The sequence below is a fragment of the Phaenicophaeus curvirostris genome, chromosome 22 (assembly GCF_032191515.1).
Source record: "Phaenicophaeus curvirostris isolate KB17595 chromosome 22, BPBGC_Pcur_1.0, whole genome shotgun sequence".
Lineage (NCBI taxonomy): Eukaryota > Metazoa > Chordata > Aves > Cuculiformes > Cuculidae > Phaenicophaeus > Phaenicophaeus curvirostris.
The window spans coordinates 1,291,287-1,317,603 of NC_091413.1; the positions used below are offsets into that span (position 1 = coordinate 1,291,287).

At 46.2% G+C, this 26,317-nt stretch overlaps 1 protein-coding gene across 6 annotated transcripts in view; it reads right to left on the bottom strand.

Annotated features, from left to right (window-relative positions):
- Positions 1-26,317, bottom strand: part of PRDM16 (PR/SET domain 16) — a 291,081-nt gene that overhangs the window by 227,647 nt on the left and 37,117 nt on the right. The window contains exon 1 of one of the 6 annotated variants that reach the window (XM_069874603.1): positions 21,438-21,541. The exons of the other annotated variants lie outside the window; for them this stretch is intronic. The gene's annotated coding sequence lies outside the window, so the exon portion shown is untranslated. Of the gene's footprint in view, positions 1-21,437; positions 21,542-26,317 lie in introns of those variants that run through there. 6 annotated transcript variants of the gene reach the window in all.

Sequence of the window (26,317 nt, forward strand, 5' to 3'; positions counted from 1 at the left end):
CTAAAATATCAAATGGGCAGCAAGAAATACCAACAGAGAAACTGATAGGCACACAAGAGGCTTTCTTTCCTTCTCTTTCTGAGGAGACTTTAAAGCTGAATAAACACCTTGGAAAAGCACAAGCAATATACACATCTCCTGGGTTGTGAACCAGACCTTTCAAAGTTAAAAATACACATTTCGAGGCTGCTCCTCCAGCCCCTGGCTCAGCGGAGCCGTCCTACCAATCCCGTTCCGGAGGGCCCTACCTTGGGATCTGGAAGGGCAAACTCAACTTGGTTAATTCTTTCTGTTTTCTTGATCAAGCACAAGCATTCCTGTCTCCTTCGCATTAATTTCATGCCCGTGATGATTAGCATATAAATCTAAAAGCATGTGTTCGGCTGTCCAAGGGACTTTTTTTCCATATTCAATATGACATTAATCTCATTAGCTCAGGTAAACAACTAATAGCTCTTAAAGAAAGCGCAATCTATCAGAAAATAGTTAACCCTTTCAGACGTGCCTGAAAGGGGAAAACTCTCAAAATTGTAGGAATGCGTATTTTTCATGAGAACTACTCAAAGGTGGCAAGTTGGGTGTGTTTTAGAGGAAGATCTCGGGCCATAGCTGGGGCCAGGGTGCAGCTCGGAGCCTCTTTCCCCTCCAGCCTGGACCAAAGCTCTTCCCAAAGCTGTTGGAAGCTTTTGACAGTGAAAAGGAGAGGGACAGGATGGAGTCTGAACACTCAAAGGCAAGAGACACCCATCAGGAAAGCCTTTGGATTAGGTCTCCTCGCTGCTGGTGCGATCTATGATGTAGAATTGCCCGAGGAAGGCTACAGCACCTCTGCCACGGGGCAGCCACCACGCTCCAGCTCGCGGCAGAAGGGCCCCTGCACCCACACGCTTCTTATCGGCTGCAGGGGAAGGGGCCATCTCACAGCCCCTGGAAAAGGAAGGAAAGGAAGGGAGCAGCCTGAGGTGGCAATCGCAGCAGGACTCTGGACTTGCTCATCAGTGGGAGGAGTCCTGAGCCTTACTGAAGAACAACACTAAAAACCAAACTGGCCCCTAAAAAACGTGCACCCACTGGGGGTGGCGATGGGTGGAGTTGCACCCCAGGCTTTTGAGCACCAGCTGGGGATATATCCAGGTGCAGAGGGAGCCTGGGCTTTCCTGCCTGCTCCACGAGGAGGTGTAGAGGTGCACACCCTGCTCGGAGGGAGAGGATGGCTTCCACGTTCCTCATTTCAAGGTGTTTTTCAGGCTCTTCCCTTCCTGCTGTTACAGAGGCATTTCAGTGTTGCGGATAAACACATACACATTCTTGCTCCTCTTTCTCCACTGCCAAAGTAAAAGCCCTTAACTGCCTTTTTTCCCCCATGCTAGAGGAGGAAGGGAAGAAGAGACCACACCAGCCTTTGTCCAGGCCTGCAAGAGCTATCGAGTTGCCTGAAGGGTTTTCATCTGCTTCACTTCATCCCCTGGAGACTCCCCTCTCCGTTTCTGAGGACCATTCCCTTTTAGAGAGCCCATAGACCGTGTTTCCCACCTGCCGTTGCTCACAGGTGACAAAGAGAAAACCCACACCATGCTTAACACAACTTTAATGTCCTCAGTGGGACAAGCACCCTAAGAGAGCACGGCTATTGCAGACAAGCCTTGCAACTTTTGGTGGCTCCTGCTAGTGGAAACGTTTAGGAGGAAGTCAGATGATGCCCAGATAACAGGGAAATCCTGCTGGACAAAGAGATGGTGCTTGGGAAACTGGAGGGTTCCTGATGGCCAGCAGTGGGACACCCCATTGCCTGCAGCCTGGCCTTAAACCACCAGCCTGGGGGTCAAATGACCAGCTATTTTCCCCTGACTCCATACACATGTAAACGCATATTCGTATTGAAGGGGGTATTTCTGAATCATGCAGCTAAATAGCACACAAAAATCACATTCCATCAGTTTTTGAGTTCCACAGAGTGAACCCAGTTTAGACCAACTGGAGGTCTGAGGAACAGAAGAGAGGAAAGAATATGGGGTTTTATGTGCATAACCTACCTTAGAGTCCAAAAAACCAACCTTTTCTCTCTTCCTAAGTACTCAGTTCCACACCCCTGCCCCCAAGAAAATAATAAAATAAAATAAAATGAGAAAGTTTGAAAGAAAGCAGCAAAACGAGCCCAAAGGCCAGCAGAACTCCAAAGACACAGACTTTGCACATCTCTGCTTCCACACTGAAGGAAGCGCTTCCCAGAGAGCAGGTTCCCCCCAGCCTGTAGGAATCCCACTGCCCAGAGCCCCCCGGCAGGTTTTCCCGGGCACTGGAGGCGGCGCTGTGCGAGCCACAAACACCCACGCTATCAGCAAATATCTTTCTTCTGTCCGCACAGACGCTATTCACAAGGTCTCGAGCGCTCTTGCCTGATAGAGTATTGATCCCCTGGAGTGCAAAGTCCAGCATGCCATTAGTCCAATCTGTTTTCAAGCTGACACAATCCCATCATTTGTCATCTTCTCCCAGCCTGCTGTGTTTGTTTAGGAGCAGGATATTTGCTTTATCTGTCACTTTCCAATCCTCACTGTATTCTTTACCTGACATGGAGTTTATTGGGTCCACAGTTTTCTCAGAGTCATTAACAAGGGAGATTTGGACATGCTGATGAGATCACTGGAAAATGATTTTTTTCCACAGCTTGGAAAGCGTTTGTGAATTCAACTCCAAGTATGTTTTGAACAAGGTTGGGGTTTGTACTTGAAACTAGATTTCGGTGGAGGCGTTTCTTAAGAACAGTTAATTTTCTGCAGCAAACGTACAAAAAAGGCCAGCAGAAGAGTGGCAGGCGATGGGATTCAATAAGAACACTGAGGAAACCAGGTAGCTCAGCAGCTCTCTTCAAAGTGTCTTTAAAGGAAGATTGGGGATACCTGTGCTCTCAACGCTTATGGAAAGCGGAGCAGACAGCTTGCAGAAAACATTGATACACAAAACTCAGCAGCACATTGTGTCTTTGTGCTATTACAGACTTGCAGTTTTCTTTTTTATGCTCCATATTTAAGAGATGTTTGCATCTCACAACACAGTTCACAAATATCCCTCCAAAATTTGATTGAAGTCCCATTTAATCCTTTCCACCTCCCTTACCATTTACTAGAGCTGTGGAAATAGAAGGCAGCTTGTGCAGGATTTGTTATTATGACCACTGGCATTCCTACACTCACAGGCACAAAGAGCACCCCAAGAACAGCATCTGTTTATCATCTGAGAGCCACCACTCATAACCATTTTGCGATTATTTATTTTAATACAGCTGGCCCATCCTGGAGCAGCAGAGTCTCTTGTGGCTGAAGGGACCAACGACACTCTGATGCAAGCAGCACCTAAGCAGCTCCCCGGGGCAGGCATTCCTTTTAATGAAGCACTAAACTCTCAGCTTTGGCTCATACTTGTAAACAGTGAATGCATGTACAGAAACCTGCAACAGCGCACGAGGAATTTACGAATGGAAAGAAAAGAATTTTTCAGCTCTCGCTCCACCAAAATCAGCGTTTTTGCCAAGATGAATACGCGCTTTTTAAGTTCACAGTTTCCATTGGACCTTCACAAGTTTTGTTATTGTGGAATCTTCAAATAAATGCAAGCAAGGCAACTCTCCCCAGGCTATGCAAGCAACAACGCAGTCACACGCTTAAGTAAGTGTTTAATTACAAGGAAAGCTGCAGGCATCTTGGAGTTGAAACCGCAGTTAAGGCACCGTCCAGCCAGCATACCCAGTAAAGCTGGCACAGCCCTCATAAAAGCCTGACCATCTCGGTTATCCTTTCTCTTTCCTGAGGTTCAGAGGGCTTTCCAGTGCCTCCTGCGGGACGGGAAGGGGCCCTCCCCATCCCACACCTGCAGCCCAGCAGGTTTGCCATTCTATTTTGGCAGCTGAAGCACTGTGTGGATCACAGTGACCTCTGCACACACAGAAAAACATATCTGAACCAAAAACCAGCTTCAACTGAGCCCTGAAAATGCCTTATGTTCTGTAGCAGCGTCCCCACCACCCCAAAGCTTCCCTCTCAATGCAGCTGCTGCTCCGAGGGCACAATAACAGCACTTTGAGTGCAGGTTCTGCTTTTGTCCTTCGCTGCTGCATAATAATTTACTCGCTATCAGAGCTTCGTGGAAAGACACACCACTTCTTGCTACTCGCTCTTCTTGCCTTTCCCTGTTTGTTTTTGCAACAGCAGGAAGGCTGCTTTGGGATACAAAGGGAGCAGAGACACACCGGCATCTTTTTCCATCTCCCAGATTCTCCAAATTCAATTTGCTTGAGGTTAGGTAACACCACAGTGCCCCCAGCCCTCCACGTCTCCCTTTCTATGTGCCCTGTTCTTTCCCCCTTATATTATCCAGTTTTCATACTGAAATATGTTCTACAAATTGGGAAAAGTAGTAAAAAGATCCAGAAGAAGTAAAGAAGAAACCTGTGTAAACTAGGAGGTGGCATTTCAAGGCTTCTGGAAGCCTCTCACAGTTCAATATCCTTTGGAGATGTGGATTAGGTAGGTTATACATGGCAGGATACACTCCTCAATAAAACATTAACCGTTCTCATTAGCTACCGGGAGCTGGTGCCCAGAGCCCAGCTGTACAGGACCCCGCGCTCCAGCCGAGGGCTCCCCCCCAGCACCAGGGAACTCACACTGGGCTCTGGATCCTCGTCACTCAGCCTCACAGATGTCAGCCGAGTTTACTACTGCTCTCTGCTCATTGCTTGCAGGTTGCTGGAGTAATTGGTTGAATGGAAAAAAAAAAAAGCAAACTACTGCTAATAATATAATAAAAGCAAATTCTAGCCGGTACAATAAAAATAGAAGGCGGTTTATGCGTTCTGAGTGAACAGTATGTGAATTTATGGACAAACAGGCCTCTGCATTCTCTCCCTTGCACATATCGGGGATAAGGTTACATTTTATTTGTAGGGAATTTTATGGCAGTAAAGCCCATTCATTAAAGAAAGAAAAAGAGAAGAGAAAAAACAGATGATTGTTACCCAGAAATCCTCATAATTTCTCCCCCAGTTGTTTATCCTTTAACTTTTTAAAGGAATTTTTAGACAAAGATGCTTTCTTTTTCCTCTGGAAAAGAAAAAGGAGCGGCAGAGGGGGGGAAAGACGTACAGTTTCATCCAGGCGCTTTTTAAATCTCTTTAGGCAGCACCCTGAAAACAGCTCTCCCTTTAATGAAGACCTTTCTGGAGCTCTCCTCAATATTCACTTTAAAAAAATTAAAACTTCACAAGTTCATAAGGACGGATCCCCGGGTAGGACTTTTATTAAGTCTTTTCTATTTACTTCCTACCTAGATAAGATCTTAATCACAGCCCCCAAATTATCCGCAATGACATTTATCAACTCTAGTCATCTTTTCTTTAGCATGCTCCGCCTGACCAGTCAGCTTTTCTTCCACCCCTTCCTTTCAATGGAAGTTAATTTCGAGTACATGATTTATCTTGCTGGGCTAACAGCACTGAGGCAGCCCACCTTTTCAAAGGGCTGGCCAGGGAGTGAATTATAGCAGAGTTGTCCAGTGATTGCGTTCCATAGGGAAGGAGAATAGGCAGCCAGTATGTTGCCCCGATGTGGCGCTGGGACCTTTTCAGCAACTGAAGAAAAAAAGATTGGGCCTCTGACCGTGGGGCTGACAGGCAAGCGTTATATCAGCAGACAAAGGCTCGAATACCTGAAAGGATCAGAACTCCGTGTACTCCAAGATGTGAGGTTGTTTACAACACCGTACGCTGACCCTATCCTGAATTTACATGATCTGAGTGCGGCGGGATTTTAACCTTCCCTCGCTCCTCTCCTGCATCTCCGCGTGGCCATTAGCACACGGAGAATTAGCCACGACCGCATTAAATCCACCAACACTTTGAAATCCTTCGCACGCATTCTGCGGCGAGCGTCGCTGAAATGTATAATTTCCCTGCATGCCCTGTATATATCCAGGGGCTCTGTTTGGTTTGGCAATGGGTTTCGTTCGGTATCTATTAACATTCAACTTCTATTTGTAAAGGGCATGTACAACCCACTCAAGTACATATTTGGCACGAGCCGCAGTCATTTAGTACTGGTCCAGGAGTACAGCTGGTGCCATCTGGGGCAGGATAATAAGAATCTTTCACAGCCATCTCGGAGGCTGTGTTTTCATATTCCTTGTTCCTTCACTGCCTTATACGAATGGGGGTGGTTTATGAATACGCTCCAGTTCAGAGTTAGCGGCTTATGCAGAGCCGCGAGCTCCAACTATATTAGGAGGGGAGCGCTCCGGTGGCTTTGGAGGTGCCATTCAAATAAGCACCCCTAATCTGCAGGGTTCTGGCCACCGACAGCTAAACAACCTCAAACACCACCAATTTCGAAGCAGCAAGGAAGATTTCCAGCTCTTTCTGGTATACTTCCAGCAAACTAGCTATCTCCTTGCTAATAATCCCACTTTCCCTACTAAGAGGGTGGGGAAAATTCAGAAGTTGCAGCTTGTCTGAGGAGAGAATTTCTCCAGCATAATAGAAGGTTCTGCAGGGTTTAGTGCAAAAGTTTCAGCTGGCTCTTAGCTCATCTCACTGCTCGAGTCAGTGACGAAAGGAAATCTCTTACAAACAAAAATCACTTGACACTGCTGAAAACCCTGGGGCCAGATGACTTGAAATCTTCTGCAGCCACTTAGTTGTTTATTTTCCTCCTCTCTCAGTTATTCTAGATGATACGCTGCACAATTCTAACACTTTGCTGTGACTTGGAAGAAATAAAAGGCCTTTCCGTCCTGGTGGTTACATCCACAGCCAGCCTCCCCTTCCCAAGCAGCCTGCATCAGCGGGATCAGCTCCGGATCCGACCCGCGGTGCCGCACCGGTGCTGTTAGCGTGACCCCGACCAGCCCGCCTGCAACACGTGTCACACTGAGGGACACAGGAGCAACTGTAGCCACAAGAAAGCCACTCATCAACTAAGGAAACAGTTCTTAGCATCAAATTCTGTGCCTCCAGGGGGTGAGAAACTGAGAAATAATTATGTTTCTGGTTGCTGCCAGAACAAGGATCCTTTTTAAGGAGATAGTTTCATGCTGTATCACTGCACCACGCAGTGCTAAGACCAGAATCTTCCTCCAATACGAGGAAACCCTGGTTATCTAGTCAAGCAAGGCACTTTGCTACTCTCTTTTCACCAGGTAGAATTTGTTTTCTCAATACATGCTCCCTTTTGCTACTTTCACGGCTCTATGGAAAGACACACATTCCTTTTAGCTAGGCTTTTGGGCTGGGGGGAGGAGGATGCTGCTTGGAAGAGACCAGGGACACTTTGCAAGGTCCACTGCAAATTTAAAATGAACACAATACTCCAGGTGACTCCCAGAGAGCCCTGCTCAGCCTTCCAAAAAGCAAACAGTCACCAGCAATACTTGTTCCCAAAGCAACACAGGAGTAGCCCCCTCCCAAACAGTCAAGAAAGCTTGTATTCCCCTGCATGATTTTTAAAGCGCTTTTCTCCACTGACCACGTTACTTGAGCTCTTGTTGTGCTCAGAGGAAAGAAGGGAATTTAGCAAGCTGCATTCCTCCAAGAGCTACCGCGACTGTCAAACTTGTGACTCACCGAGAAGGATTCTTTATGAAGTGGAAACCTTTGGTTATTCTATTTGCAATGGTTAAAATTGGATTCACCATTTAGCGTAGAATTTGGGTGAAAATAGTGCTTTATACAAGTAAACTAGGCTTTTCCCCGCCTGGTAGCACAGCGCAGAGCTGACCCACTCCCTTGTAGTGGTCACATGCAATAATAACTCGATGTGTGAGTTGGCCTGAAAGCCATGTATAATTTTCCTGAATCATTTCCCCAGCCCAGCTCTCAACTCACAGCAATAAGCAGCTTCCGAACAAGAGCTGAAACATGAGCTCCGTTTTTCTCCTTTGGTTGGATGTGTCATTCACATGGTATCGTTCCTATTCTGCAATTGGTGAATATAGAGGAACTCAAACACAAATTCTTGGGGGCTTTTTTATGTTTGAACAGAAATTTCACTGCTGTTACCCCAGGCACACGCTATCCCCAGACACTGCTCCACCTGCAGGAAAGACCAGCCAGTAGGAGAGTCAGCAACAGCAAAAACCCAAGGACTAAACACAGCCAGAACCCAAGCAGATATTGGAGAAAATTATCACTAGCACACACAAATTTCATCTATCCAGGGTAAAGACACATGTAGCACGATGCATATATAATTAACCTCTGCACTGGAGAAAAATAAGTCGATAACTAATACAATCACAGAATAACCAGGTTGGAAGAGACCCACCGGATCATCGAGTCCAACCGTTCCATTCATTCATCCCTTAATCATGCTTTGTCAAACTGTGTGGCACCGATATGTATGCACCTATACTGAGGTGCACGGCCTCTCGTTCAAGCTCAAAGCATCTTGTGACAATGAAATGCACTACACAAGTTGTAAAGACAGCGACTTCCTTTACTGGAACTCCGTGCTCTGTGGCTGGTGGTTCTCCGTAAGCAAATATGAGAAGGAAACTGCGTTCTGTTGGAGGCAGCGTGCTTAGCTTTGTTCCATTATTCATATGGTTAGATTTCAACCACATAAGAATGAACTGCAGAGGTGAAGAGGGGAAAAGTAATTAGGAGCGCAACAAAATGCAAGAGCGCATTAAGGTGTTAGAAGGGGTGGAAGCGTGAAACCCGAAAATAAACATGTTGCTTAATATAGCAAGGTAATGTTTTGATGTATGGTAACCAAATCAATATTTGAAATCATGGTAAAAGAGCTTGTATTTCCAGCTGGCATAAGGACACAGAAACCGAACAGATTGTACTCGGAGCAACCCTTACCACTGCAGCTTTCTGCAACATCACAAGTTGGCATTTAGCGGCATAAAAATCGTGTTATTCTTTGTTTACCTTAGGATTAACATTGTGGATTGACACTGAAGAACTGTGAAAAGAGTTTTAAAGCCCCTCACTTTTGCGATCTTCCCTTACCCACGCCAGCTCCTGTCGGCTAACCTGACCAGCAATGAAAACAACAGAGCTTTGAGTGTTTTTTTTTTAAGCAGGAGCATCCCAAACACACTCCTATTTGGAACCTGCCTTTGTGAGGGCTGCTGCAATGGAACCATCTGGGACATCCCCCCATTAAAAAAAAACCCACCACACACCTCCCCAGAGCAGCAATGAAAGTTCTGTTCTCCATATTCTCCACCTGATGGAAGCGAACATCGCAGCAGAGTAGCAAGAAATTAAGTGTTTCGCAAGAAAACAATGAAAGCAAGCAAAGCAAAGATAGCCAACGAGACACAAGGAGGTTCGGGTTAGCTTCTCTCTGACTGGAGATACCGTCCTAAGGCTGAGAGGGAAGGCGTGTGATAGTGTACAGATTCCAGTAGCTCATGAGCCCACCCCACCCTGCTGAGAACTGGAGGCAGCGGGTGAAATCCCAAACCACGGCAAATCCTTTCACTCTCACAGAAGAAAGACCACAACTACAGACCAGAGGAGCTGGATGGAGCCTGGCAGTATTGGAAGCTGCTCTAAGATCTCCCTGGAGCCTTCTCTTCTCCTGGCTGAACAACCCCAGCTCTCAGCCTGTCCTCGTACGGGAGGTACTCCAGCCCTCGGATCATCTTTGTGGCCTCCTCTGGACTTGCTCCAACAGATAATCATTTACCAGCATACCTAGCAAACCTGGGACTGTCCCTCACGAAACCCTTACAGTCAAGTATTGAGCCTCACAGATGCCAACTACAGCACACACAGCCCAGAAGAGCAGCTCCAAGGAGGCTGAAATGTGCTCCAAGGGTGCCCTGGTTTCCAAAAGGCCAATCCGTGCACAAAGCGAGTCCTGTCGTTGCGGAGGAGGTCCATCCTCATGGCAAATCTGACAAATGTCTTATTATTACTATTATTTTTTTTAAGTGGGCTTGTTCTCTCTAGGTCACTTTACTCAAGCCTGCCCAACCTTGGTAATAATGAGCTGAGGCTGGTTAAGCAGCTAATTAGCATGCCGTTTGTTAGACGAGTTAAGAATGTAATTATTGTGAGTAGGCAGAGCCTGCCGATGGAATGCATTTTGAAGGTTACCATAGGAATCTTTCCTTGGTCTATTCATTCTGAGTGTAATACTAATCACTATCATAAGGAAAGGATTGCTTGGATATAGACTGTAGGTTAACATCTGATTAGATTTCCAGTGAACAAAGCAATTCAGGCAGTTTGTTTGTTAACCCTTTTGGGTCCTGCCAAAGTGTCCTGACCTGCACGAAGAACCCAACGCTGCTGGGTCCCCCTCCCCTGCCCTGGGTTTGAAGTCACAGCATCCTGCAGCAGAGCTCAGGGCCCTAATTGCAGAGGGCAGGCTGAACACTCTTCCTCCAAACGTGCTGAAATTAGTGAGGTATTCACCAAAACTGGCCTGGCAAAGCCATCTATTACTGCTTTTCTCACTTGTAGATCATTCGGGTTCAAATGCTGCTGGATAATTCAAGGATCTGATTAAAACAGTAATTAAGAAAAAACAAAAGAGCAGAACTACAGCATTATTCTATCAATTATTTAAATATACGGTTCCTCGAGTATTCGTTGTGGAGTCCTGCAGACAAACATCGTAGACACAAGTCCATCCTAGCATTATGACAACTCCACCTCACAGCAATTACATGGGAGGTCAGTTTGCTCTTCAAGCAACCACTGGTCTTCTTCGCCTCGTCTTGGAAAACCCAAGGCTGATGTACAACACTACAGGGAGCACGAAGACAGCTGCCTGCGCAGGCTCAATGCCACCAAGGGATGCTCTCGCTCGATAGTGTTTGGATGCCTGTGTGGATCAGAGCTGGGAGCTCCGCAGTCTTGGGCATCTCCACGTTCCTTTAACCACAACAGAAAAGTCCCAAGGTGCCCAAAAGCCGAACTCCTCTCTCCTTCAGAGCTCCTCCCAAAGCAGAGGCTGTGGTGGAGCACTGGGGAGCATCCCTCAGCAACACCTGCATAACACAACTCTCCAGTGGATGAGGAGCAGCGCTCTGCTTAGAGTGCAAATGTTTTACCTTTTGTGAGAAAGGACATTCATGTAAATTTATCCTTTGTTCCCCTGCCCCCAAAGTCACATTCAGCAGAGATCACGTTTATGCCAGTTCAGCTCCAAAGAGCCCTGACGTTCATTAAATCGCCTCTGCATAGTTTGCTCTTTTCCCCCCCTGCCTACCCAAATCTCCAGTGGTGTTCCTCAGCTGTTATCCTAAAAATATAAAAAATGAAGCTGTGAATGCCACAATCTGAATGCATTTTGTGTCCAGCACCACGCTGTTCGCAGCTCCCTTGCGAGGCCCGAGGCTTGGTGGGAATTTACAATTCATCAGCGACCAAAGTATTTTAATGTTATCAACACATCTTTACCCTGGCATACGAGAGTGTGACTTATGAAGAGAGAAGCAATTTGTTTCATGAATTTCATCCTTTGTTATTGAAAGCTGCTGGATTTGGATGTATAAAGACCTGTGCCATTAAGCCACAGGGCAGAAGCATCCTATGGGCTAACAAGTTTGTTTGCTTGTTATTATTATTTTTTAAATACAAATTACTCTAAAAGTAGCATTATGTAGGACTCGGAAGGTGCTTTACTTAAATCTTGTGCCTCTTCCAAGAGCTTGTAGAATATGAAGAAAAAAGAATGGAACAGTCCTTGATCTCAATTCAATAGGAAAATACCAGCTGATTTCTAACCAAATTAATATATATAATTCACTGGGCTTACAATTGTCTAATCCTATGTACCTCTAAAAAACTGTATTTATTAGAAAATGGGGATTTTACAAATTCTGATGTCTTTTTAAGAAAATGAAAAAAGATAAAGGAGGATCAGCATAAAAAGGCAATTTGACACTTCCTATACAGCTCCTTTTTTGCTGCAAAACGCCGTTTGCTTAAACTGAGAGGTCTGATTTGCGACCAAGTCTTAAAAGTAAAGGTGAAGTTGAAATAAATACTTAAGTTTACTACAGAAAAAACATTACTATTGACAAAACCCATGTTTTCCGAGTAATAAACACTTTGCAGTTTTAAGAAATGAGCAAACCCAAATCCGAGGGATTGAAACGGGGGCGGTTGGTGCAGAAGAGAGCCCTGTGGGCCAGGACACAGCCCCACCGGGTGCCCCACACGGGAGGCAGCGCTTTGGCCCCGATGCTCTAGTCCCCTCGCTCAATACTGGCCAACATTGTGACAACGGGCACAAAGTGAGACCACAAAACACATCCCAGCTCCAGTAAATGTAACGACAAACCTTTTTGTATTAGCGCAGGCTTCTTGAAATAACACAAATTTGGTGAGAGATCAGCTCTAGGTTTGCCTTGAGCAAAACTTTAGAACCAAGACAATTCTAGACAACAAATAAACGGGATTTCCGGTAGCAGCCAAGGATGAGATAGGCTCTTTCATACGATGGTTGGAAAGAGTAGAAAACCAGTTTTGTATTATTTAAAATACAAAAAGTTCAAAACACTATTTTGATCATTTACTTTGTCAAGTTAGTTCATAAAAACAAGGAATCAGGAAATTAAGAGGAATAATATTACAATCCAGCTTCCCCTAGATTACCAGATTCAACAAGAAATAGAGAAAAAAAGTGTTCTTTGCAAACCATTATTCTCAAGCCAATTCTTTGACTCTATTTTTGGCTAATTAAATTAATCTGGTAAGCAGGTGTAAACCCACTTGTTTAAGCAATGGTTTGGGTTGCTAAAAGGAGAGATTGGGGGTATTTGCACAGTAAGAGATTTGTACAAGGGAGCATTAAACCCTATCAACAAGGGGAAACTCCACTCAGGATGCAGAAAATCCTGTTTAGTGCTTACCAAATCGTACCGAATGTGAGCTGCAGTCTGTGGCTAATCCAACGCGCTAACACGAAGGTGAAGTACAATCATCTGCTCCCTTAAACTGAGAACTCTGATCACTACATTGAGTGTGTTTTGCAGAGTTAATAATTTGTACGGTAAACAAATATATATAAATACTGCTGTCCCTTGACAGTCACACTGTAAATGCAACCAGGAGGATGCTCAGTTTGCACTGAAGAACAGTTCCTCTCTAACCTTTATCTTTTCCCCCATGCCCTTTATTTTGCACAGATATAAACCGACCAGGCTACCAATAAAGACCATGGACAAGCATGACATCAAGTACCCTCAAGGGTGAAGTAGTATTTCATAAAAACAAATATATTCCAATCAAACCAGATAAAAAAAACTCAACAAAGAGCTAGAATTCAGTCTTGCCTACATAGAGTTAGAATCAATCATCCTCCATTTCCAAATGTTAATATTTGGTTTGATGACACTATTTTAATTTGATACTAAGGGATAGCATATTAGTATAAAAAAATGCTTGATTTCTGTTTAAAAGTTTCTTTGACGTTTCTCTGGGATATAAGTGCACTGGGGAAGAATGACAGTTCACCACCCTGAGTGCAAAGGAAGCTGCACCAGCCCCAAGGATCCCACGAACAGAGCCCTAAGTGATAACACCCCATTTTCGAACACGTCAAGCTCATTATCTAACACCGAGTCCACCACCCAAGAATTCATTTGCTGCATTTAAAAAGTACTTCTTTGGACCCCCCAGAATAAGGGGACATCACTCATTCCCACTGAGGCATCTACAGGTGGGATGCCAGCACACGTCGGTATTTGGTGAGGAATGCTGTAAGGGTGAGCGCGAGGGGAGGAGGAGGAGAGGATCACAGTGATACGAGCAGTGACTGTGTGTGTCCTGTGTCCTCACAGTGCTGGGCCCTTGCCAGAGACCAGAGGAAGCATTTAGAGAAGAAGCAATGGTAGCATGGCCTGTGGGCTCCTTAAGACACTACATCTGTTCAAAACATTCCCTCCTCTCTCCAGCTCACACCAGAGCGCAGCCCCTCGGCTGCTCAGGGCACGCCAGCCCCAGCAGCTGAGCAAATGCGCTACTGAAATATTTGTCTCGAGTCTGCTACAGCTCTTCCTCCCGAGACAACCTGGGTGGCAGAGGGTCCTTGGCAGCGCACCTACAGCCCTCAGCATCCCTTAAGGATCCTGCAAAAGGATCACGCTGTCACCTGGGCACTTGCTGGACTACGTGAGGACATCCCTTTACTCGAACCACCCCTGCACCACTCGTTGCTCATCCTCCACCTCGGATGATGAGGAAGCCAGAGACTCAAGCAAAATGGCCATTTCATTTAGCTTGTTCATAACGACCTGCAACAACAATTAACATCCTCCTCTTTCCTGCAGTCCAAAGCGATTTTGCTCTTCCCCCCCATCCGCCCCTTCCAGATTTGCTCCTGTTTTTCGTCTATTTGTGAAGGTGCCCAAGACAGGAGCTCACTTAATACGTTCCCTTACGCTTGTGGCGCAACAGCCTATTCAGTATAGATAAGCCCCTTTAGAAATGAAGGGGAATTTAATTCAGTGCTTGAGTGACAGCAGGAAGATTTATCCCCTCAGTAGACAATACGGCTTTTGGGGCTTTAATCTTGCCCAGACAATGGGCTGTTTCTCGGCCCTCATCTTGTGCTTTTCCCACGATGTTCGGTGATTAACCGGGGCTCCATTGGATGGAAGCCACTATCTCTCATTTAAGAGTGTTTGCGCCTCTGTCAAGGACCAGGGAGGGAGGTGGGAGGAAGAGAAAGGAAGGGGAGGGGGGAAAAGTTTAACTCATCTAGGAGAAATGCTGCAAGGCTGGAGATCGGGCCCGGGCAGATGCCAGCGCTATCTGCGGAAGGCAGGGTTGGTTGACAAAGCAGACGGATCCTGGCTTTGTCACCTCTGGGAGCGCGGTGGGCAGGGCACTATTGATTTATTTCAACAAACAGAAGCTCCTCATTTATTGCATTACGGCCTTTATTTAGAAAAGCACTTGTCACAATCTGAAATCCACTGGTCCTTAGATACACGCTGTCTAAACTTAAGCATAAGTGCTTTTCTGAAGAGGACGGAATAAGAAGTTCAAGTTCTGCTCTTTCCTAGCAGAGATACCCAGATACCACAGCAAAGGACAACCATGCACAGCACTGAGACATCACAAACACCTGCAAAATAAAGCAGGTCCTCTAAAGACCTTGCAACAGAGGCATTTATCACCACGCCTGCACTGCACAAAGCCTTACGATGGTTTCATTTTATTGACAAAGACTCTCCCATCACTAGGAAGAGCAGCACCACGAAGTCCTCACATCCCTCAAGAGAGGCAGCCATTGCCCTCATTCCAATTTATAGGTCAGTCTCTGTGGCAAAAAATGCTTTGAATCCTTCTTACTTAAAGAAAATATTCTGGACACCAAGGATATTTTGCAACAATCGAGGAAAATAAGTCATATGGAGGTATGAAGCTCTTCTATATGTGCCCTACTCTCAGCTAGCAAAGAGGCATGTTCTCATCAGATCATGTCGCTTAGGCTTTAGTACCTGCAGACATCAGCTACAGCCACAGCACCATCAGGTGCTGCACTTACACAGCCACAGCACCATCAGGTGCTGCACTTACACAGCCACATCAGCCTGAGCTCTAAAGCATCAGCTGGCATCGATCGCTCCTGCCAGACACAGCAACACGGAGCTGCTTGCCTACAGCCAGTGGACCAGCTCAAAGATGCTTTGTTTTCGCTATCACACATCTTTCATTCTCTGATCCTACAACCGCATATTTGGATGACTCAATCAGCTGAAAAAAACATCGCAGTGTTCTGTTGTTGATGCGGATGTTTAGGAGCAGCTGAGCCAAAAAACAAAAGCATATGTTTCTCCCTGTGTGGAGACTGGAGTGTGTAATCCAATAGACACAGCTGAGTCGAGGCCACCAACAGACTGGACACGGGATGCCAGAGGATGGCACAGCTTCCTCCCCCGAGAACACCCTCGCAGTCTCCTAAGAGGGTGGCAACCACCATTTCAACTAACCTGGAACTAGTAATTGCCCGGGTGTTCACTGCTTTACAAAGAGGAAAGAAGGGGGCATCACTAGATGGTGCTATTTCATGTGAGCGCTCCCCTTCCCATCACTGGGTGCGTGGTGGTGGTTGCTCTGGGGCTGTTGCAAACAGCAGGGAGAAATATTCTGTTGTGTCCTTTCCAGTTGGAATCATTCTTGCCACAAAACCACGGAAGCCAAGCACCACGCGTGGGTTGCCATTCGTGAAGGGGCAGGAGCGCCTGCCTGTTCCCACAGGGTGAATCCATGGGCTCCGACAGCCCGAGGAAGCAGAGATGCTCGTATGAACTACTGCTAGACGCTGCCTCAGCTGTCACAATTCACTTGCCTCCTTTCACCACCTTTTGAATCCCCAAATTTCTGAATTTCCAGGTTTCAGTTATCAACAAAACCTGAAGAAGTCAGATCATTGAGGCAGCAGATGAACAGTGTGAGAGGTTGGAGAGCAAGACCAGTGACTGGAGCTTGCACGTTAATTACACACGATGACACCTCTCACTGCTATTAAATGTACCAACATGGTAGAATTTTGCTTCCTACTTAGTTTTTATTTCTAAGAAAATTAACATGGAAAACAATCAGAGCCTCTAAGCCCCTCCACGCTTCAATAGAGGGCCAGCAGAGGGTAAAGTTTAAGTTTTCCTTAATATCATATTTGGGACTTAGCAGGTCCTTCAACCACAAGTTCACGTCCCCAAGGAGTTACTTAAGCCTTTCATTCTATAATAAGATCAGCTGAGTGAATGTTTTTTGTGTTTTGGGGGTTTTTTTGAGTGGCCTTTAAACATAAATGGCTTGAAAAGATTTTATTGAGTATTTTAAGGTTTAGGTTTATATTTTTGGGGGTTGATTTGAGTTTCTTTTTAGATTTGACCACAATTACACCATGGTGGGACGCACTGGGGACCGCCAGCCCACCTCTTGTTCACCTGCCAGCATCTCCAGGAACCTTCAGGACAGGAATCAGGAGTTTGCGGAAAAAAAAGTCTACGAAGCAAATGCCATCAAGAGGTGCTTGAACAGCCAATATCATCTGCTATCTCGTACCAGGGACTCCCTGTCTGCACTCTCTGCCTTCTTTATTTTTCCTTTGGCTCTTGTGGACTTCTTTAAGCCCGCTTTGAGGGCTCGCTGTAGATCCTGGGAACCTTTTCAACACCTTTTACATTGAGCTGAAATGGGCCTTAGACACGCTGAGCCCAGAAGCGCATCTATACGTCCTCCAGCAGGCTCCGAACGCAGAAGGGCTTTGGTTTGCTGCACCTCTGTCTTAAGAGATAAAGGCCGTGTCTCCCATATGAGTTGATGCAAATGAAGCCTGTAGGAGACCAGCGTCTTCCAGCACGTGGCTAGTGCTGCCTACAGCTGGGCAAGCCGTGGCCCTTCCTCTTCCCCCACCAGCAAATCAGTAACTGGGGCTACACGTGCACCCTGGAATACTGGCTCCCCCTCGCCTTCCAAGCTACTTCAGTGTTTTTCTGTTCTATTTTAACCAGTGAATGCAGGGAGGAAAGAACACGAGAGGAACAAAAATAAGATTAAAATAAAAGACCATATAGGGAGCCCACAGAAAGACAAATATCAAGGCCCGATTCCCATGTCATCTCAAGCACCGTGAGCCCAGAGTCACTCCATTTACCTTGAAGAGCTCAAACTGTGGCTTACAATTTTTGCAGCACCTTTGCCCGGCCCAGCATTTAGAGGAAGTGGGGAAAGTAGAAGGAAAATATTCTGTACAGGCTTCCTGAAAACTATGAGGTACTTTTGTGGTAGCAGTAGGAGGGTAAAAGAGATCTGTGTTCAGAAGAAATTTACCATAAGAATCAAATTCACTTTGCAACCCCCACCAGCCATACCCATCGCTGTGCTGCTTCCACCACGGGGAAGGGATGTACTGGTGGTTAACAAAGGTCAGAGGAGCTCCGTCACCGCCAGAGAGGCATTTTGTTTCAGAGGTATCTTTGCAGCAGGTCCTGGCATGAGAAAGTGAGGGCTTTTGCATCCTTTGCTTGAAGCTGCACCTTCCCTCCTCTTGCACTTACAGCACACGCATCGCAGCAAGCACAAGGTCCCCAATCCTCCGCAGCACCTGGGGGGCTGGAAGCCCAGCAGGCTGTGCCAGGGCCTCCGTTTGGAAAAGGGAGGTTGAAAAACTCCCACAGACAGCAGCAGCAATAGGAACGAGTGGCCAGTGTGCGTGGGCACAGGCTGACACCCTTCCAAACACAAAGGGACTCCCATAGCACTCGTACCAGGCTCTTAGACAGGGCACAGGAGCCCCCTGCTTCCCAAGGGGCAACCTGGGACCCAAAGGACCAGCTCTGCCAAGCAAACTCGGCGAGTCAAACATCACAATACCTTCAACCCCTCGTAGGAGACAGTCATAACAGAATTGCAGGTCGCAGAGTCCACCGATCACCACCATGCCTTCCGATTACCAGTTCGGCATCCCATTAGCCATATTCTGGTGCTCCCAGGAGGTCATTATCAATCCCCAGGGCTGAACTCCAGCTGAACCCTCAGAGGCCAAAGTTGCCCAGCAGCAACTAGTGGCTTTACACAAGGCCTGAGCTGAGCTGGCAAGGCAGCACAGCCAGGCAAGGCACATGTTTCTGTTACAGCCCCCAAACTGGGCAACTCAGAAAGTTTGTGTGTGTCCAAACATCCCATGATGCTGGTCCATGCAAATACCAGCTCACCGCTGCTTCAGAGGAGCCCGCTGGAGGTAAGGTGCTCCTCTGAGGAAGAGAGCAACACTCACCTGCAATAACCAGTGTCCCTTCACCCTCTTGACTTTATAAAAAGTATTTCTAATAGCTGCTTTCAGCTCGTCCAGGCTGGCTGCTTTGTGAGGAGCTGCTGAGAGAGGAGATCAGGAACACATCAGCCCCACTTTTCCAGCAATTGCTGGCACTTCACAGAGGTCTCCTCTCTCCAGGCTCTGCACACCCTCTACAGTTCCCGAGATGAATCTCTGGGACTCACTCAACACCGTGTGACACCACGTCTCTCTTTGGTCTCCAAGCTATTATTAGCACATTTGCATGGAGCAGTTCCAGAGCCACAAAGTCAAAGGCAGGTTATCCATCCAGGTGACCCAGGGGGACACAAGGCCTGAGGGGGAAAAGAAACACCCTATGCTGCTCACAGGGATTTTTGGTTTGGATTTCTGATCAAGAGCAGCACTGCCCACAAACAAATTAACACACCGTGTTCCACCAAGCTGACATTGCCTTCACTCATCTCAGGTTATTATTTCTGCTGCAGGAACCCCCAGAGGCCCCAAACTGGCACTGGATGTGGTACCACTTGTTAGCAAGGGTTCCCTTCCCCAAAGAACTAACATGACTTTACGCTGCTTGTTAAGGGTTTGGAGGAAAGAGAAGAAATGACCACGCAAAGGTTACCCTGCAGGGCAGCAGAGGAGCCACAAACCTTGTCTTCCTGAATTCGAGCCTTGTATCCACAAAGCTAGCCTGGCTACAAACAGATTAGTCCAAACCACACACATCTGCCCCGAGTACAAACAAAAAGGCATTAAACAGAATTAAATACCATCTCAGCATTCACAGCTTGCATTACCCATTACATTTAATATCAGACTGGCTTAGCAGTTTGTTTGCTGCCTCAGAGTTGAGCAGCACAAAGCACTTCCACAAGTATAAAACCCTTTGCCCTTCACCAGTCTTTGCCCAAAGCCACCAAGTGACACAATAGCTATTATACATAGAAGCATACCTTGTTTTTCTAATAGGTTTTTGTTTCCAGCATCCTTAACTTCCCAAGCCTCAGGTCAGGCTAACATAAAAGCACAAGTATTCAGGAAGCTGCTTTGCTTTCAGATTGCTGTATTTTGGCAGCAGCACTAACTCTTCGTGAAATGATTTCTTTTCCTCAAATAATCCACTTAAATACAGATAGAAAAAGCTTGTCTGCAGAAGCTGCAGCCAGTACAACACGACTCCTGACCAAGAAGCTGCTGGGTGTTCTGTTTAGAGGGTTTCGGTTAAACACACAGGTGTGTGCATTTACTTCTAAATAGCTGCAGAGAGATTGGCTTCCATCATCAGCTGTTTCAAAATTCACATTAACCTGGCTAACTTCAGGTGTTGTGAATCAGTCTTTACACAGAGAATTTCCCCAGATAAACCTCTCAAAACCCTCATGCCAGCTCATCAGTGGCTGTTACACAGACGCAATTCTTTAGAGGCAGCATAATCCATTTGTTAAGGGAAAGACACTTAGACTTTTGTCCTGGCCTGGCACATATGAGACACGACTGACAGGCCAAGGGATCAAAGTCTCCCCTTTATCAACAAGCACTTGGCAGAAATGTAAACTTCCCCATATATGGCTTCATAAATTTGCTTGAACTTACTGAAAAACCAGCTAAAGATGTCTCAAGGAGGGAAAACTCAGTGGTGCTTTCAGCCTCGGATTCATAATAAGAAAGGCAACCCAGTTACATTTTACCATGGGAGTAATTCTTTTTCTTCCATCAAGTGTTTTTAAGTCTTCAGGGGAGAGCTGCGTTAAGATTAGTGTTGGGTATCTTTCCCTAACAATGGGGAGGGAAAAGCAAAAGAAATTATCAAAGTATTTTTTTGTATAAATGTGATTGGTTTGATAGTGAACTGCTTATTATTGACAGAAATAATCCATTGGTGCGAACCCAAATCAAAAGATTATGAGCATCCAATCAAGCTCCCATCAGCAGCTGTCCCCGCTGCAGAAGGTGGAAGAGGGAAGAGCAGATAAGACAGGCAAGAAAAACACAAAGACTAACCTTATCAGAAGGAATGATTAACAGCAAGATAGGCAACCAGCGGTGCTGAACATTTCCAAGTGTGGGGCAGTAAAAGCTGACCAGGCTCCAGACAGGAAAGCTCCTGACCTCACACAGATCTGTGCTTCCTGCAGCTCTTTACAAGATGCGTTCTGAAGGAGAACTGTTCAAAAAGTTTGATTTTGAAGTTTCCTTGTAACATTTAAAAAACCTCTTGGGTTCTGGTGAAACAAAACATGTCAATTATTTCATTCTATATCTTGTGTATTCCTTTCTTCCCTCTTTCTGCAGCCACCCTCGCCCTAGAGCAGAACGTGACCACTGTCCTAGAGCAGAACGTGACCGCTGTCGTACAGCAGAACCACTACTGAGAGATTGGGAAACTGTTCAGTGGGCAGCAGTAATCACCCAGAAAAGGATGACCGCAGCCAAACTCTGTGGCTCCCAGGCTGGTGTTCCATCTGGAAAGCACAACAGCCAAATCCAGAAGATCGAATCCAAAAGCCAAGATGGGTTGTCATGGGTTTAAAGTCTAAGACTAAAGACAAAATGAAGGGTTGCCAACGGCTCTGAAACTGTGCAAAAGCACCCTTTTTTTTTTCTTCTGAATAAAAGGACTTTTAAAACAAAGTCATCAACAAAGTAAATAGAAGCACATACCAGAATTCTGCTCACAGCCAGTCTGATCCCGTGCTCTTCATGCCTTGCTGCCCTGGAAATCTTGTATGTATGGGTCTGACAGAAACCCAGGCTGCTGCACAGAACTCAGATCCACATCCCTTGGGTAAGGAAAATACCCAAGACTCTTTCCTAAGGGACTAATGAGATTGCTTCACCTGAGCAGCCATAGGCTTCAAAGAGAAGGAATTGGAGATGTGGGTTTTTGTCTGAAAAAAAGGCAGGACAACAAGCTAGAGACAGAAAGAGGAAGGAAAGAGGGGGAAGAGCTAAGAAGGAAGTACCAGCTCTTTGACACCTTTTTGATGGAGTTAGATTTGCAAAGCAGAACATACACCCTTCCCTTTCACCAGCTTGCCCTCTCTAATCTGATTTTAAAAGAACTCCTTGGGATGAATCATGGTTCTTCACCACATGCGCTGCAATTGTTCTGCCTTTGAGGGGTTCTTCAAGCTCACCTTTGCACTCTAGATATACCTATGCAGACCTGTGCAGGGTTTAGCAGAAACAGTCGTGGCCATAAACCCCAACCAAAGCTGGGTTGGAGGAGCTTAAAGTGCCATCAAAAGGATGGATACGAATGGCAGCTGCCCTTCAGCATCGCGTCTGCAGGATATGGTGAGACGGCCCCTGGAGACCAATGATTTCAAAGCAGGCCAGAGTCCAGGTTTGAAATCCCCCTCTAATGGGTATGGAAATGCCTCAGGTTTTGCTTTCACTCCTACTAACAATTTGCCAGCAAACTTATCTTCTTCGTTGAGCCCAGTTTCTCTCTCATTTATCCCCCCAGAATCCACAGGGGCTTCATTTTTATGATGTGTTGAGCAACCACAGCTCCTGTTCACTTACACTGTGGATGGAGGCGGGAGAGCAGGGATGCTCAGCTCAGCACCGCCGAGGAGCAGACCCCAAGGAAGGATGCTGTGTGGGTCCTTCAGGAATACACAAACCAGATGAGCAACGGGGGACCTGTAGCTGGGACTCTCAGCTTCACTCAGCCTGAGAAGCAGACAGCCTTCCGGACCTGCTCATCTGAGCTGCTACCTGGCTCGTTATCAATGAAAGAGGGGAAGAAAAGGCTTTGAAGAAAGGCTTCTCTTGGCAGTCAGCTCTGCCCTACTTTATACAAGCAAATGAGTCGCCTGCTCTAGAACATACGTGATGACAGAACTTCATTCAACTGTGAGGGCAGGGAGGCCCTGGCCCAGGTTGCCCAGAGCAGGGGTGGCTGCCCCATCCCTGGAGGGGTTCAAGGCCAGGTTGGATGGGGCTTGGAGCCCCTGATCCAGCCTGCTTCTGTGCATCTCTTGCACCTCTCAAAGTCCCAAAGTATCTCCTGGGTGGAATCCAGGCACCTCAGGAAAAAATCCACCTCAAAGCAAGAAGAGTCTGCGCTGCTGTTTGTGAGAGGCAGCCGTAACTGCGACAGCACCGTGCCTGGCACACAACAGCCCCTGTCGAGAGAGGAAAAGGAAGAGAGGCAGCTCACAACAAGACCAAAAGCAGATCCCAGGTGTCCTGCATCCCGCCTCCCCTCATCAAAAGTGGTCTTCTTCCTCTTCTTCCACAGTAACACTTGTCTACGATTGCTCCACAGGCACGTAACAGCGTCACGGACCAAGACAGACGCGCTCGTTGGCACTGACAGGCTGATGTCCGTCAGGCAGGTGATGGACAATGCAGACACTGCCATGTTCCAGCTGACAAGGATTTGACAGCTGAATCTAACCAGGCTCCTGTTCGCTGCACAGTGCTGTCTCTGTGGATGGAGCAACCACCCCTCCGCCTCAGACAGCGCAGGGCATCACTAACAATTTTCCCAACAACGTCCTTGGGTTTTTGATAAAGAGATAAAATGAACCACCTACACCTTGTTCTACTGGTACAAAGGCAACCGAAGCTGAATAAAGGCTGGTGGACTCACCCTTCACCAGTATGAGACCATTCTGTGTTGCAAATTGTGCCCTTTTCCTCACTCTCAGCACTGTTCAGAAGAAGAACTGCACTCACCCAAGCCATCAGAGGGCAGTGGGAGAAGGTGTGACTTCTTGAGCAGGGCAGTGGCTGTGACTCTTGCCTTATCTGAGCCACAGACCCATGTATGACCACAAGGAAGTTACTGTTCTCATCACCACTGTTTCTTTTTTCACATTTTCCTTCTTAGGTTAGGCTGACGCTGGGGCCTTTGACAGGTTTGACAAAACTTACACATCTAAGCTCTTTGTAAAGCTGACCAAAGCCTGCTTTATGTCATCATTTATAGAATCATGCAATAGGTTGGGTTGGAAGGGACCATGAGGGTCACCCAGACCTACATCCCTGCGGTGAGCAGGGACACCTTCAACCAGATAGGTGGCTCAGAGCCCCATCAATCCTGACCCTGAATGGTTACAGAATCATAGAATGGTCTGGGAGAATCACAGAATGATTTATTTCGCTGTGCCTCTACACAGCAACTCGCACACTGGGACAGGGATTTCAGCTGAGACTGGCACAAGACCCAGAATAATACAAATTGGTAATTGCTATAATAGGAAATCCCACTCATATAATTATTTCCCTTCATTTCTGTGTCATCATTAAAAAAGTAACACGGTAAACTGATTTAAGACGTCGATTTCAAACGCACACCAGAAATGTTCTGTAACACCAATAAGAAAAAAAATTCCTCTAAAATGTACATTAACAAAAAAAATTAGGTGTTTACCCTGGCAACACTACAACTTCTCTCTCTGAACTTTGTAAAACTTCATCCCCAAATGGATTGACTTCTACATTATCTGACATTTCCTCATTAGCTTCTTTCCTTTCTCTCTTTTCTTTGCAGAAAGGCCCTTGAGTCTAACGATGTCAGAAGTCTCTGAAATTTGACAGATCTTACATTTCCAGCTCATTTTCTAATGAGTTTGTACATCAGGACTGATTAGTGTAATAAAGAATTCATGAAGCAAATAAATGTAACATGAAGACACCTTGAAGAGAGGAAAGAAAGAGCAAGTCAAATATGTTGAGAAAAGGTCTGGCCTTTTTAACCCCCGTTTAATCGTTCTGACAAAGACACTTCATCAAAGAGACTTGGCAGGTATTTGGACTTTGTGCACATAAATACCGGGCTTTGAACTTTTTCTCCCTTGCATTACCCAGGAGAACCCATCATTAGCCTAATTTAGGCAACTCCTTATCAACCCAAGGCTTTGCAAACCATCTCCTGCCCTGCTGAACACGACTTAAGTGCTGCAGAGGATGAAATGCACCCGCAGTGACCGGCTGGCACGGGCACCCTGCGCACTGAGAGGATCAGATTTCCCGGCCGTTTCAGTGTGCACGCTCGCTCTGTTCGTAACTCGATGGGCAAGCGTCCCGCAGGACAGCCCCGCAATCTGAAATCCTCAGCAAATTAGCGTTGTCTCCATTAACGTGACTCCCAAGTGACGCTGCCAAGCGCAAGTACTGCAGTTTATTCAACAATAGGTACTGCTTCCTCACGTTAAAAAAAACCCAGAAGAACAGCATGTTTTATAACTCACATCCCTGGGTTCGCTTGCATTTTATTTTCAACACATTCAGCATCACTTTGCTGTCACCTTGTACTTCACTTTCAACAGAGCCTCATCCCCCTCCAAGTTATCTGCGTCAAATAAGTTTTGCAAAGACAATTTCCTTCTGGATACAAACTTTTTCAGGAGAGAATTGCCAAAAAAACCCTACCACCCAGATGTTTGGGTCCTAAGGGAAGGAAAGATCAGTATGTTCTATTTTTATTTATTTTTATCTACCAAATTAAAAATAGCGGCTTTTTAAATAGGAGTGGATTTAATGTCTCTGCTAAAGGAACTATAAATTTGAGATGTTTGTGTAGTAAACGTGCCAGAGGGGGCTTGACCGGCTTCAGTCTGGAATCTCTTCCACTCTGGACGTGACTCTTGGCATCAGAGGCCTCAGACTCAGCAAGAAGCTGCATGCACTATTGCAATAGAAAGTGTAACGGTAACTAACACTAACGAAGAATTGTTCTATCACATATATTCAGATGAGTAGACTAAAACTAATAAGAATTTCAGTATTCGGGTCTATTCAGGCTTGGTCAGGTGTCATTGCTGTTCTCCTCCCGACGGAAAGGCTCGCTCTGCCTCTACCCACGTGTGATATTGTCAGGGCTCCTTAGGAAGCTGCGGGAAGATTCTCTGGGACAAGGACTGTTTGCAAAATAGATCAAAAGTGTCCTTGTCCTGCACAGAATAGATCTGCAAGGGAAGTCACTTTTTTGTTCTTCAGAAGAAAGTAAGAACCCACAAAGGGAAAAAAAAAAAAAAGGAGAAAAAGAAAGAACCCAAAGAAACCTCAAAGAGCATTTCACCAGCATCAAGAGCAAGGACTCCTTCGTCATCTTTGGGTGACTGACGTCTCCCAGGAACTGGATGTGCACTGAGCATCTCGTGGGCACTTACAGCAAAATTATTCTCTGAGCTACACTCATGTTCACCAGCCTTTGCAAATATTTCTGGCTGTTCTAAACACCCCCACGCTGCCATCGATAAAGGATCCTGTGCACAGAAGCAGGGACTGTGCAGCAGAGTTGTGTCATCCAGGAGAGGCACCTGACTGAAACACAGCACTGCGGGCACCTGCACAGCCTGGAAACACCTCTGAGCAAGCATCACCTGCTTCTGCAATGGGAATCACTTCTCTTCCGATCAAAACTTCCAAGAGGGAAAGTTTCACTTAAAACCAATTCTATCTAAATCTGATTGCCCTTGAAACTGTAAAATTTAATTGCTTCTGAGGTCCTTCTTGCTCATGTTTTAAACTGATTTCTATTTTAAAAAAATCTCACAAAAAAACATAGCTCGCCCTCGCCCTCC